Source organism: Equus przewalskii, chromosome 27 (genome assembly GCF_037783145.1).
Source record: "Equus przewalskii isolate Varuska chromosome 27, EquPr2, whole genome shotgun sequence".
NCBI lineage: Eukaryota > Metazoa > Chordata > Mammalia > Perissodactyla > Equidae > Equus > Equus przewalskii.
In genome coordinates, this window is record NC_091857.1 from 6,455,514 (window position 1) to 6,471,463 (window position 15,950).

The following is a 15,950-nucleotide window of genomic DNA, read 5'->3' on the forward strand; positions in this document are numbered from 1 at the left end:
TCAGTAGCTTCTACTTGATTATTCCTTAGACTTGTAAGATCTTGGTTTTCAGAGCTTAGAGATTATCTGGTATAATCACTCTTTTTGCGTGAGTGTCTGTCTCTCTTTCTGGTTCCTATCTCTATCTGTCTCTTTTTCTCTCTCTCTGTCATCATGCAACATCCCAGACAGATGCAAACCTAACACACCGAACTTCATATTCTAGAAAGATTGTTACTCATTCATTCTACAATTCTAGAATGTCTACCTACTATGTGCCAGGCAAATTATTCTGGCACTTGGGATACATCAGTAAACAAAACTGACCCAAGGCCCTACTTCATGGAGCTTATAGTCCAAAATGGCAAGTTGTGGGATGCTTGATTTAGTGATTTAGTGTATTAATCAAGATTCTCCAGGGAAACAGAACCTATAGGATGTGTTTATATAGAAAGAGAGATTTATTTTCAGGAATTGGCTCACGTGCTTATGGAGGCTGGTGAGACCAAAATCAACAGAGTAGGCTGGGAAGCTGGAGACCCTGGGAAGAGTCAATGTTGCAGTGCAACTCCGAAGGCCATTTACTGGTGGAATCCATGTTTGTTTGGGGGTAGGCCAGTCTTTTTTTCTATTAAAGCCTTCAACCTGTTGGCTGAGGCTCACCAAAATTCTGGAGGATAGTCTACTTTACTCAAGGTCCACCACTTTCAATTTTAATCTCATCCAAAATCATCCTCCAAGAAACATTCAAAATAATATTTGACCAAATATTTGGGCATTGTGGCCCAGTCAAATTAACACATAAAATTAACCATCATATTCAGAAATTAGGGAGATTTGGGGTGAGGATATTGTGGAAATAAATGAAGACAAACCAAAAGAGAACATTCAAAGACTATTCAGAGCTTGCTCATAGCAAGAAAGTCTGACACTGTCTCTTGTGTTTTGGCAGAAACTCAAAGGCAAACAGAGGAGTCGGCAAAGCATTGTAGTAGGAAAAAGGTAAAGTTTCATTTTTGCCCTGATTCAATGTTGTTGACATGGGGAAGCTGTAGGCAGGTTAACTAGAAGTGGAGCATCCTAAAGTAATTGGTTAAGGCTGCACACTTGACTTTATCTGCTTTGTCCGAAGTTGAAAAAATTGGGGAAGCTGTCTGGTACTAATCAAGTCTTGACCATTTGGGGTCCATTGTTAGAGAGGTTCTTGTTTGGCTTCCTGGAGAGAGTAGTTACTAGAGACAGCAGTCTGACTTCCTGCAAGTCTGATTTATAGCAGACTGGCTTGCTAGGCTGTTTACTATAAATAAGGGGATTGATTTCCTGGACAGGTTGTTGCAGGTTGTAAGTCAGAGTTCTATTTATATATGGTCTTGTCACTGTCTGTTTGTATATTTAGCCTTACAATACAGATTATAAACAATACAATAAAGAAGGAAACTGCACAATGTATTAGAAGGTGATAAATATTGCAGGGAAAATCTAGAACCATATATAAAACTTTGGAGAAGAAAATGGGGGAAGGTATGGAAAAGTTTGCTGTATTAAATAGACTGTTAAGAGCAATATTTATTTAGAAGGTGAGATTCAACCAAAAACTTAAAAAGGATCATGGAATTAGCTAAGCAAAGATATGAAAGCAGATAACCCTAAACATATTGAACAACTGATGTTAGTCCCTAACATAGGCTGGTTCCTAGTGTTTACAATGTATCTAAAATAATCACAATGCCTTTCTCCCATTTCTTGAATTTACCCTCCTAGACATATCTTTCACAATAAGACAGCTACACTTTAAATCATTCATTATCTTAGGGAGGGATATTAGAGGAATAAAACAGGAGAATAAAAAGAGAGAAAGAGAAAGAATGAGAACAGAAGTCAGCAACCAATGATCATTGGCTTGCACTCAAATAAGGCTCCTCTTTGAAATCTAGACGATTCTAACTTGAAAAAAAAAATAGAGGGAGGCTTTTTAGATATTTTGGATATCTCTTACATCACGAAATTAAGGCATGAGATTACATATTTTATGTATCTGCTACATCATGAGATTTAGCTCCAGCCCAGCCAGATGTGTTAGGATAAAGTCATTATCTAGATGTTTTGATCTGGGCTCCAAAGTTAAATACATATTACATGATTAAGCTTAAATGTGCATTTCATAACCTTTGGTCCATGTACACTATAACAGATTGAGTCTGTAAGAGCCCAGAAGGGGAGAAGGGAGAGGAGACTTTGAGCAGACTTTGAAAGGTGTCTTTGGCGTGCTATGAACCTAGGCAAGGCTAATCTCCCAAAGGACTAGCGATGGTTTTCTACTCCTTACCTCAAGTCCCATGAGGGGTGCTTCAAGAGATGTACTCAGCACTTCAGAAGAGTACTCTGGAGTCTGAGTCTCATCCAGGATGCCTGAAGGGTAGCATCTGAAAGGTGAATTTGTTTTCCATTATGGAAATAACTACATTCATATTACAAGATAATGAGCTAAAGAATGTGCGAGCTTTTCACGTGGAACAGATGTAGACCACACAATACAGGGAGCTGGTCTGAGTTATTTTACGTCCTATCCGTGAGGCTTGCATTGGGAGAGTTGATGGGACTCCTTTGAAGAGATCATACAAGTCTTATTAAGAGACAGTTAGACTTAAACATCTCCCCGTCTTGCAACAGGGCTGGTTCAGGAAAGAGCTTCTCTTCCCTCGTACCACTCATCCTTACTGTGCTCCAACTACAGATAGATGGGTAACAGCAACAAACAATCAGAGGGGAGGATGAGATAGAAACAGAGGCCTTTCTGCCCACATCTACCTCCAAATGCGACAGCAAGCAAATCGTACTGGCCACTAACTACAAAAGAGAAGAGAGCATATTTGTTATTTAAGGTTAATACACAACCATCTATTATAATCCAGATTTTTAGCCACAGGAAGACTAATGCAAACTTCCATGGGATAAATTTTAAAGTGTTAGTGGGAAACAAAAATAAGGTTAGATTTTGATTAGGACCCATAAGTTGTGCTCACTCATTTTACCTATATTTTGCTATTTTTTTATTGCTTCTGCTTGAACATCTCAGGGTTAATGGCTTGGAATCAGTATCTGCTTAAGTGATGCCTATCAGCTGGACTTTCCACATCACACAGATAATTCGACTTTAGGTCTTATATCTGCCCAGAACAATGCACAAGATTGAAGTCTGTGCTGGTCAGCCCCTAAGATGGCCCCTGATGGTTCTTGCCCTTTTTTCTTCACATTACACCTTTTTGTGAGTCTCCTTTCACCCTGAATAATACCTGAAAGGATATTGTGAGAATGACTGTTCAAGTGGGAATGACCAAAAATAGGTCAAAAAGCACATTGCGGCTTCCACTTAGTGATCTCTTGTATCACTTGCTCTGGGGGAAGCCAGCCACCAAGTCAAAAGGCCTATGGAGTCACCACATGGCGAGGAACTGAGGCTTCCTGCCAGTAACTCCCAACTTGCCAGGCATGTGTGTAAGCCACATTGGAATGGATTGCCTCACCCCAGTCTAGCCCTCAGATGACTGCACTCTACAACATCTGACATTTTACCACATACGAAGCTTAGTCTTATGAGTCAATCTGACATATGACATGTTTTACCAGATAACTGGTAAAACATTATTTTTTGGTGTGTCTGTGAGAGTCTTTCCAGAAGATAGTACTATTAGAATTGTTGAACTGCATAAAGCAGATGGCCCTCCCCAATGCAGGTGGGCATCATCCAATTTGTTGAGGGTCCAGATAGAACAAAAAGACGGAAGAAAAGTGAATTCACTCTCTCTCTGCTCCAGCTGAGACATCCATCTTATTCTGCCCTCAGATATTGGCATCCCTGGGTCTTGGGCTTTTGAACTCACATCAGGACTTATACCATCAGTTCCAACCCTCCTCCCCACTCCTCCTGCTGCCGCAATTTTCAGGCCTTCAAACTCAAACTGAATTACACTGCTAGCTTTCCGAGTTCTCCAGCTTGTAGATGGCAGATCATGGGACTTCTCAGCTTCCATAAGCACACGAGCCAGATCTTATAATAAATCTCTTATTGATTCACTCATTCATTTATTTCTCCTTCAGTTCTATTTCTCTGGAAAACCCTAACTAATACACCAGCATAAGAAACCCAAAGCTAAGATCACCCAGCTAAACTAGTAGTGAGTTTTTGACTCTCAGAAACTATGAGATGTTTATTTTGTTTTAAGTCATTAAGTTTTGAGGTAATTGGTTGCACAGCTATAGAAAAATAATTCGGGTTCTAATCTTATCCACAGCTCTTTCAAGTTGTCCAAAGATGGATTCCTGTTTATAGATGATGGAACAACGTATTTCAGCTCCTTGATTTACCTAAGTAACCTCCTCTAGCATCCTATCTCACATTAAACCTACGTTCTCAATCCCTGTCTCTGCATGGGTTTTAAAAATTTCGTTCCCGTGATCTAGAACTCCTAGGAGCTTATGCTTGCTTCACCAGTGGCAGTTCTCTTTTTATTCCTGGAACGCGATAATATCTATTTTTGTACAAAATAAAATAGTCTGGCATCCTGGGAAAGGACGTCTTATTTTATCAGAATATTATAAGAATTTTTAATTTTCTCATCAGGCCAAAGATAGGCAGAAGATTAAAACTGTTTATGAATCCGTTCTCTGTTAATGAAACTCTGCCAGGTTTGAATGTCTATCATTTTAGTGACAAAGTAACCTCAGCTAATGTAGCACATAACATAATGGCAGCCTTATCACTCTGTGAAGGCCATTTTCCAAAATTACTTTTTCATTTCCAAACTAGAATTCTGATTCTGTCGATCTCCCTGAATCCAATGGAGAGTATTAGGAAAGTGTTTGCTGTATGAATAACTTCATTAAAATAAGTGAATGTTTGTTTATAAGGCAGGTTCTTGGGGCTCCAGCCCGTGTCTACCAAATTGGGTTATTAAATTTTCTGTGTGTCAACATCAACAAGGTTTTAGCTGAAATTTTGGTATATTCTGGTACTGTACTGTTGGAGAATCTAATTTAATAGATCTGAGTAGGTGCCCGGAAATCTGAATTCTAACAATTAAGTCAGGGAATTTTGATGAAAATGGACCTATTTCTCTCTTTTGAGAAATATTGTCAATATTGTTTCTCTTATTCATTGATATGTATTTTTTCTTTAACTTCTTACCATTGACTCTTTAAAAGCATTTTTTTTTCATTTTTTTGTTGTTTTTTCTTTGTTTGATTTGCTTTTACATGGCTTCCATGGTTGTGATAAAAGCTGCTATGGTCATGAGGAGTAACTAGAAAGAAAGAGGCAGCAGCAATGATTTATGGGTGGAGGCAACTGTAAATTATGTGTTTATAAGTCAGAAAGAGCTATATAATATTTCTGTGAAGATGCAATTGAGTATAGCACAACAACACAAAAATATTTTAAGATAAATGGTGATATAAACAACAGCAGACTTTTATACTTGTCTTTAGCTAACTGCCAATGCTAACTATACTATAAACATTAACATAAAAAATGTTGTGGGCAAAGATGACGATTTCTGATTGAGATTTGGTGTTGAATATATCTGTTCAATTTATAAAAGTAACTATGCCTCTTAATGTGCAGCAATTACCTCAAGTTCATTGTAGGGAAAGTTAGCTGTTTGATAGGCAGCCACGTGTCCATCACAGCTAATTTGACGTGAAGCTTTTAAAGAGATGTATGTATTTGTTTTTCTTTAATCTTACAATATAAGTGAGTTTATGGTCCTCATAAAGAGAGAAAAGAAGATTTATATTCAGGGTAAGAGAATGTCTAATGATTCTTTCCAGAGAAAGCTTCAGAAAAAATAAAAGGATACACACACTCTCATGTATAAATATTTAAAAAATATATTTGAATACCCTGACATAGTTAAATCTAGGGGAAATTATAACAGAAGAAAGCAAGGGATATTTTGATGTGCTTGTAATTTTTTATATGAAATATAATGAAATTCTTAACAATATTAATTTTGTTATTGAATAGTCTGCTTATGCAGTAATACATTGAGATGCCAAATAATTGATTAATAAAATTGGATTTCTCTTTGCTTATTATACTGAGAAGAAGATAGGATTTCAACTGTAGGATTGTCATTCAAAGTTTGCACAATTACAGTTTCAGCTATCTGTGGGTAACCTAGAAATTTTCTAACTTTATGAGGTAGTTTGTGATTTTGCTGAGGTGAGGTAAAAATTTTAATTGCTTGTGTTTCAAAACTAATGTGCAGGAGAAAACTGCATTGGAAGTGAGCGAACATATTCTGCAGGGTATATCACCATCTCAAACAGCTTTTTTGGCCTCTATTAATTACGAAGTACACATTACATAGGGGTAATGAGCTTGGATAGTCTCAAAGGTTTTAAGAACATATCTTGGTTAATATTTCCAACATTCTGTAAGAATCTGTCTGAGACTCAGTTTCCTGTTATAAAACAATCTGAATATTAATAAGATCTAATTTCAGAAGACAGGTGAGGTGGAAAAAGACAATATATTAAAAAATAACTCATAATCTCTAATTGCCTTACAAATCCCTATAATAATACTATGAATTAGAAGCATCATAATGATAATGACTCCTCAGTAATGCAATTGCAAACTATATCTTCAATTCATTTATAAAATGGTTATAAACAAATATTGATTCTAAGCAATAGAAAAATAGATTTTAATTAATTAAAATGTCCTTATAGAATTTCAATACAGTACCAAGGTGGAAAGTTGGAATTAGATCAAATAAGATGATATAATTAAAGTGGTATTTTATTGAACTAGAGTCTAAGTTTATAAAAATAAATAATAACGTGTTTTAAACATAATTCCTTTTTCCATATAAACCTCAATTTAAGATGCCAGTAGCAAGAGTTCTTCAACTGGGGCTGGCCCGGTGGCGCAGTGGTTAAGTGTGCACGTTCCGCTTTGGCGGCCCAGGGTTTGCCTGTTTGGGTCCCGGGTCTGGACACAGCACTGCTTGGTCCGCCATGCTGGAGTACGCATCCCACATAAGTAGAGGAAGATAGGAATGGATTTTAGCTCAGGGCCAGTCTTCCTCAGCGAAAAGAGGAGGATTGGCAGCAGTTAGCTCGGGGGTATTCTTCAGCAAAAAATAAAAAATAAAAAAAAAATAAAAGTGCCTCAATTATCTTACAAATTAATGCATTTATGACTTTATAGGAAAAAATCCTTAAAATAGTTGTTACAAATATGAGTCAATCTCAGAGTAGCAAATACCTTTAACATATCTTTTTTGCTTCCATCCATTTCTTAGGAACCTGTGGTTAAATCTGGAACGAATAATACATTCTTTAAAAATTTCAGATTAGTGCATATCAATACCTTTCAGAGTAAAAGTCAACATTTGTGAAGTGCCTACTATTTGTTAAGTGTTAAACAGATAATAGAGATATTATGAAGAAGTTTATCAAATAAACTTAGATGAAAAAGACAAACATTCATGAAAAAACATAATTTACCAAAGCAGACACAAGAATAAATGGAAAACCAGTATAATCCTACGCCCAATAAAGAAAATAAACCTTCAACTGAAAAGTTTACCACAAAGAAATCTCCAAGCTCAGATAGTATTGTTGGTTGAATGTATCCCCTTATTTAGGAAAAAACTTTATGCTAGTTTTTAATAATTCTTCAAAGATTTTCAAAGATGAAATTCAAAGATTTCTCAAGTATTTTATGCTGACCAGTAGAATCTTGAAACCAAAACCCTAATAAGAGAACAGCATGAAAAGATCCTTGCAGGCCTGTCTCTTTCACAACCACAGAATCTGAAATTTAGATAATAATAATAAAGATTCAAACCCTGCGGATTCCAAGTCGTCCAATATTTCATAAACAAGTTGGACTTATTTGACGACTGCAAAATTATTTTTAATAAGATCAACCAAATAAATCTACACATCCATAGAATATAGAAAAAAAACCTCTGTTATTCTCAATAGATTCTGCAAACTCATTTTATAAAAGTCAGCATAAATTTAATGACCAAGATAAAGTATATTCAGGTTAGGAAGAGAAGTGGGTAACCTGAATCTGATAAATCTTCCCCTCCAAAGAATAAGAATGAGGCAAAGCTACTTGCTACTACCATTTCAATGCAAAATCATACTTGAGATCACTAAAGGATCCCAAACGCAAAAAAATAAATAAAAAAATAAGGCTAGAAAAAATGAAATAAATTTCTCATTATTTATGGTTAAATATTATGCATGTACCCAATCCAGAAAAATCTACAAAGAAGAAATATTGGAATTAAAAAGTAAATTCAACAACTTCACTTGATATAAGATAATTAAAAATCAATGGCATTCCAAAATAGCATCCACATAAAATAATTTAAAAAAATACATTTTAAAATCATGTAGGTTAAAATAGCGTCAAACATGTCAAATAGACTTTTGATTTCCAGTTATAGTGGATAAGAGATTGGCAAATTGTCTTCTCTATATTCAAGAATATAAGTTGAAAACTGGAAAATATGCCCCCACAAAATCTCACAATTTTCCATTTCTAAAAACTGAATAAAGACAAACTACACTCACGCCTGACCCTATCATCCATAGCAAATGGAGCAAGCTCTGTAGGAAACAATGGAGAAATCCCATGACTCTGAAACTCTGGGATTAACATCTCTGTTGAGTCGGTGATAATCTAGCCAGAAAATTAGTGGGAAGTCTTTTAAATTAGAGAGACATAGAAGGGTATATAACTTTTCACACAACTTTGGTTGCCTGGGGAGATCAGGGAGGGTCCTCGGGAAAGTAGAGGCTGAGCAAGAGTTGAAAGTGGCCTCACCGTTTTGAATGTGGTCTGTAACTCACACACAGATTTATTTGAAGAAATTGGAAGCCTTATAAATTCAAGTGGTTTAAGTACAAGTTCTTTCCAATTTGGGGTTAAGCACTATGCTATGCGGACACTAAGGAAGTGAGGACAATAAAAAGAAAAAGAAAAAACTGAAACGATATCAGTCATACACCAAAGAGGAGACAAACTCCACAGATTAGGTCCAGGCAAGTTACTCAAATAGATACATAAATAAATTAATAAAATTAAATAAACAAAAATTTAAAAAGTAACAACTATTATCCTCAAGGATGAGGGGTGGCAAAATCCAGGGTTGCCACAAAATAGAATAATATCCAAAATACGCATTTTTTAACAAAATATAAAATATGCAGGGGCTGGCCCGGTGGCCGAGTGGTTAAGTTCGCGCGCTCCGCTGCCGGCGGCCCAGTGTTTCGTTGGTTCGAATCCTGGGCGCAGACATGGCACTGCTCATCAAACCACGCTGAGGCAGCGTCCCACATGCCACAACTAGAAGGACCCACAACAAAGAATATACAATGATGTACCGGGGGGCTTTGGGGAGAAAAAGGGAAAAAATAAAAAATCTTTAAAAAAAAATATATAAAATATGCAAAGAAATAAGAAAGTATGGCATATATTCAGGAAAAATGTATTGAATAGGAACTGACTCTGAATGGATCCACAGGTTAGATTTATCAAACAAAGCCTTTGACTCAGATATTATAAATAATTCATAAAAGTAAAGAAAATTGTATTTAAATAAATAATGAAAATTAAGATTATAATACCTCAAAAATAGGTTCTATCAATAGAAAAATAGAAACTATGGAAAACAACCAAATAAAATATCTAGAATTGAAAAGTACAGATAATAATAACAATACATTATGAGATTTATAGAATATGTACAATTAGAACGTATTTAAAAAGTAATGCAAAGGCCTGGAAGGGAGAAATAGAAGCTCATTTGAAATGAAAGTAGATTACAATAAGCTAAAATTGAGTATTGAAAAATTAAACAAAAGATGCACATTATAATGTGTAGACATATACGGCTAGTGAGCCGATAGAAGAGAGAAAATGGAATACTACAAAGTACACATTTAATCAAAGAAAAAGCAAAGAAAACTCACAGAGGAAATAGAGAGACAGAAGGCTTAGCATAAATATTAGTTTCCTATAGCTGCTGTGACAAATTACCACAAAACGAGTGGCTTAAAACAACAGAAATTTATTCTCTCACAATTCTGGATGCTAGAATTTGAAAATCAAGGTGTTGGCAGGACCATGCCCCCTTCAACTCTCTATGTAAGAATCTTTGCTTGCCTCTTCTAGCTTCTGGTTGCCGGCAATTCCTGGCGTTCTTTGGTTTGTGGAAGGATAATTACAATCTCTGCCTTCATCTCCTCATGGCCATCTTCCCTTTGTGTGCCTGTGTGCCTGAGTCCAAATTTCCCTCTTTTTATAAGGACCAGTGACCTTGGTTTTAGGGCCCACCCTAATTCTGTATGACTTCATTTTAACCCAATTACATCTGCAAAGTCCCCATTTCCAAACAAAGTCATATCCACAGATTCCAGGTGGACATTAATTTTGAGGGAGACTAGTTAGCTCAGTACACCAACCATACTTATAATTCCATTATATATAAATGAGTCCAATACTCCAAGTAGAAGACTAAAAATGCAAGAAAGGATAAAAAAGCAAAGCCTAGCTATGAGTTGTCTTTCAGTAACAAAATACGAAATTAATTATAGTTTTGTGTCTCTTAATGACAAGAATATGTTTTGAGAAATGCATTGCTAGGCAATTTCCTTGTCGTGCAAACATCATAGAGTACACTTACACAAACCTAGATGGTATAACCTACTGCACGCCTAGGCTATATGGTACTAATCTTATGGGACCATCGTTATATTCGTGGTCTGTTTTAACTGAAGGGTCAGTATGTGGTGCGTGACTACATATTCAAAAGCAGTCATAAGAAAGCTGAAGTGACTATATTAAGATTAGACAAAGCTGACTTCAGAAAAAGGAATACTACTAAAGACAAAGGGATATTTTTAATAATGAAAACTTCAATTCATTAAATAGACATTGTAATTCAAATTCAATAACAAATATATGAAGCAAAAGATGAGTGATCTGAAAGGAGAAATGGACAAGCCCACAATTATAATTAGATAATTTGGCATTCTTCTATTAGTAATGGTTAGAAAAAGCAACAGACAAAATTCGCTAAGGAAGTACAAAACATGAACAATATTAATAAGATATTTGAGCTAACTGATATTTTATCACTACAACCCCAAATGCCATAATACGTATTCTACTGAAGTGCACATGAAATATTTACCAACATAGACAATAGAAAGCCATGAAACAAATCTGAAAAAAATGTAAATGGATTGAAATCATAGAGGATATTTCCTGACCATCAAAGTATTGTTAGAAATCCATACAAATTATATAAAAATCTACAAATATTGGGAAATCAGACAAAAGACCTAAAACAAAGCCTTGAAGCAGGCAAAGATATCTTAGGAGAGAAAAAGCTTAGCTGGTTAAAAAATGATTTTAAAAATGAAATTTAAAAATTCTTCTTAAAACTATTAAGTGATAAAACAAGCTTCAAACTGACCAAAAATATTTCTGTTAGAAATATGTGAAAAGGGACCTGTATCTAGAAAACAATGGAAAACCTTAAAATTCAATTATAAGATAAACATTCCCCTTTAAAAATATACAAAAGACTTTTACAGTCACTGTACGAAAGAAGATGTACAAATAGTCACTAGGCACATGAGAGACAGTAAACACCATTGCCAGTCAAGAGAATGCAAATAAGGTATCACACTCCCTGACTTCAAATTATGCTACAAAGCCGTAGTAACCAAAACAGCATGGTACTGGCACAAAAACAGACACACAGATCAATGGAACAAAATTGAGAGCCCAGAAGTAAACCCACACGTTTATGGACAGCTAATATTTGATAAGGGAGCCAAGAGCATACGATGGAGAAAGGAGAGTCTCTTCAAGAAATGGTGTTGGGAAAACTGGACAGCCACAAGCAAAAGAATGAAAGTAGACCATTCCCTTACACCATGCACAAAAATCAACTCAAAATGGATTAGAGACTTGAATGTAAGACCCGAAACCATGAGAATTCTAGAAGAAAACATAGGCAGTACGCTCTATGAGATTGGTCTGAGCAGCATATTTTCAAGTCCCATGTCTAACCGGGCAAGGGAAACAAAAGAAAAAATGAACAAATGGGACTACATCAAACTAAAAAGCTTCTGCACAGCAAAGGACACCATCAACAAAACGAAAAGACAACCGAACAATTGCGAGAAGATATTTGCAAACGACATATCAGATAAGGGGTTAATATCCAAAATATACAAAGAACTCATACAGCTCAACAACAAAAAAACCGACAATCCAATTAGAAAATGGACAAAAGATCTGAACAGAGATTTCTCCAGAGAAGATCTACACATCGCCAACAGGCATATGAAAAGATGCTCAACATCATTAGCTATCAGAGAAATGCAAATTAAAACTACAATGAGGTATCACCTCACTCTGGTTACAATGGCTATAATTAACAAGACAGGAAACGACAAACGTTGGAGAGGGCATGGAGAGAAGGGAACCCTTGTTCACTGCTGGTGGGAGTGCAAACTGGTGCAGCCACTATGGAAAGCAGTATGGAGTATCCTCAGAAAATTAAGGATTGATCTACCATATGATCCAGCTATTCCACTGCTGGGTATCCAAAGAACCTGAAAACACAAAGGCATAAAGATACTTGCACCCCATGTTCATGGTGGCATTATACACCATAGCCAAGACATGGAAGCAACCTAGGTGCCCATCAAGGGACGAATGGATAAAGAAGATGTGGAATTTATACACGATGGACTACTACTCAGCCATAAGAAATGATGAAATCCTGGCATTTGTGACAACATGGATGGACCTTGAGTGTATTATGCTGAGTGAAATAAGTCAGAGGGAGAAAGTCAAATACCATATGATCTCAGTCATAAGTAGAAGATAAAAACGACAAAAAAAAACCACACACATAGCATTGGAGATTGGACTGGTGGTTACCATTGGGGAAGGGGGGAGGGGGGAGGGCAAAAGGGGTGATTAGGCTCACACGTGAGAGGATGCACTATAATTAGTGTTCGGGTGGTGAACATGATGTAATGTATACAGAATTCGAAATATGATGTACATCTGAAAAAAATAAAAATTAAAAAAAATAAATAAAACTTCACTCATTATCTGCATTACCTCCTTGAAAAAAATAAAATAAAATAATTAAAACCATAATCATGTGCAACCACATGCCAAAGAGAGTTTCTAAAATTATCGAGTATCGCTGAGCATTTGGAGAAACTGAAACTCCCATATAATGCTTGTGGGAATGTGAAATGATGGGACTACTAAAAAGAACTTTAGGGTAATTTCTATAAATTTAAAAATTTATGTATTGCATGACCCAGCTGTTCCACTCCTTTATTACCAAAAAGTAATGAAGTATATGTCCACACAAATATTTGCTGATGTATGTTAATAGCAGGTTTATTCTTAATAGCCCTGAAACAACTCAAATTTCCACCAAGTGAATTGTTAAAAAAGAAAAATATCCTGGAGTATTAGTAGAATAAAATGCAATTTAGCAATAAAAATAAATGGACTTCTAATGTGCTCAACAACCTGGATGATGCAAAAATACTATCATGAGCAAAGGATGCGACACAGATGATTATATTGGGTATGATTCCATTTATTGAAAAAAACAACTCTCTAGAACAGGAAAAACAAATCTATTGTGCCACAAAATCCATCAACAATTGCCTTAGATTGGCAATTGTGGACCACCTGGAAAGGAGGACCAAGATTCTTCTTGGAGTGATGGAAATATTTGATATCTTGATTATGTTTGTGACTATACAATTTTATACAGTTTTAGAACTCATGTATTTGAATAATTACAATAGGCACATTTTATTAATGGAAATTATACCTCAATAAAGCTGGTTTTGATGTGTAAAAATTTAAAAATACTTAAGAAGGGCCCACACTAAATAGATGGAATTATATTACTATACTTTCAAGACACTTAGTCACTCTAATGGATTTATGATGCACCTAAAACGAACTCTAAACAGTCTTAAGAAAGCCCTGAAAGAACTGGCACTGTGTGTTTCCAATCTCTCTTGAGCAGTATTTCTTCTTTTCACTTTATTCCAAGTACACTAGCTCCTATTTTTCCAAATTGTCAGGTTCCTTACCATATCACTGCCGGTAAATGCTGTGGTAATACTGTGCTCCTTTTGCTAATAGGAGCCTCCTCCCACCCCTAACACTTTAGCCTCTCCTTATTCTTAAGACCTGCAGGAATAGTGCCTCATTCATTTATTCGACAACATTTATTGAGTATCTGGCATATCTCTGGTTCTTCTTGGCTCCAGGATACAATAACAAAGACATAATTCCAGCCTTTTCACATCTTTGTTCTGGTAGGTGATAGAATAAATAAATAAATATATAAGTAAACATGCCATAAATCAATTGCCGATATGCATTATTGTTAAAAAATAACTGGGGCCAACTTGTGGCATAATGGTTGGGTTCACATGCTTTGCTTTGGCTGCCCCAGGTTGGCAGGTTTGGATCCTGGACACAGACCTACACATTCATCAAGCCATGCTGTGGCAGTGTCCCACATAAAATAGGGGAAGATTGGCACATATCTTAGCTCAGGGCCAATCTTCCTCACCAAAAAAAAAAAAACACCCCAAAATAAAAGCCAAAGTTAGGTAAAACCAACCATTTTCACACTGGAGGAGGGTTAATATTTTATAAAGATGACCAGGGAGGCAGCAGTGGGACAGAGGCCTGCAAAATTGAGAGAGAGGACCATGTAATTGTCTGGGAAGGTGTGTTTCAGAATGAAGAAAGAGCCCCTGGCTGTTTCCTTTGAATTTCCAACCACTTCCGCTGTTCCTTTTTGTTTTCCTTTGTTATTGTGCTTATTTTCAGTAAGTAGTTTCACAACTTTGAATTGTGTTATGCATGGATTCATCTTTTTCTGTGAAGACTGTAAAGTCTTTATGGGAAGAATAGTTTCTGTTTGTTCACCATTGTTTATAAAGTTAAAAAAAAGTTAATGCCTATAGTAGGCATTAGTTAAATATTTGTTGAATACATGCTTAAATGTATAAATAAGTACATTTTAGTACATGTTTGCCTAATACTATGTACGTCACAAAGATTTAGTTCAAACAAGAGCAAAAGAATGAATAGATTGTTAATCCATGTCATTTAACAGGACATGCAAAGCAGACGACAGAGTGAGTTTGCAATAGGGATGGGGAAGCGGGTGGTTTTCAGTGTGTTAAGTTCATGATACCTGTGAGACACTCAGATGATTGGTACACAGATGACATTCTTTCAAGCATTTAAAAACATTTTATAAAATGCTTTCTCTTTCTCTTAATTCACTTCTCTTTTTTACTTATTTAAAATAAATTGTTTTCCGCATCTTCATTGCTCTTTAGTCACAGTTCCTGAGGCTACAAAGTCACAGATTCAGTTTTCCATTTCCAGTAATGCGTTACTTATAACTCATCAAAGAGCATCTTTCAAGAAATACACAAATGGCATAAGATCGTCGCTCTAATCAAGATAAATTATATGAATGAGGATGATGTGATTGTATTGTATACAGAGTATAGAAACATGGAGAAGCATATTTCAGTGGGTATTATGACTATCACACTCAAATACCAGAAGCTGAATGGCATTTTAGAATGAGTATTGATTTTGATCAACGGAAAATAGTATCAAATATTTTCTGGGACATTACTAAACATTAAATATTTGTCTGATCAATTAATAAAGATAATCTTGGGGCCAGTTCCGTGGCATACCAGTTAAGTTCTCATGCACTGCTTTGGTGGCCGGGGATTCGACTGTTCGATTCCAGGTGGGACCTAGCACCACTTGTCAAGCCATGTTGTGGCAGGCATCCCACACGTAAAATAGAGGAAGATGGGCACAGATGTTAGCTCAGGGCCAATCTCAC

General features: G+C 35.9%; 1 long non-coding RNA gene across 1 annotated transcript; it reads left to right on the forward strand.

Annotated features, from left to right (window-relative positions):
- The first annotated feature begins 254 nt into the window (after positions 1-254).
- LOC139079872 (uncharacterized) lies at positions 255-4,549 on the forward strand. The gene is made up of 3 exons (XR_011533859.1): positions 255-343; positions 932-981; positions 4,272-4,549. It is a non-coding gene; the product is annotated as an uncharacterized lncRNA (long non-coding RNA).
- The last annotated feature ends 11,401 nt before the right edge of the window (positions 4,550-15,950 follow it).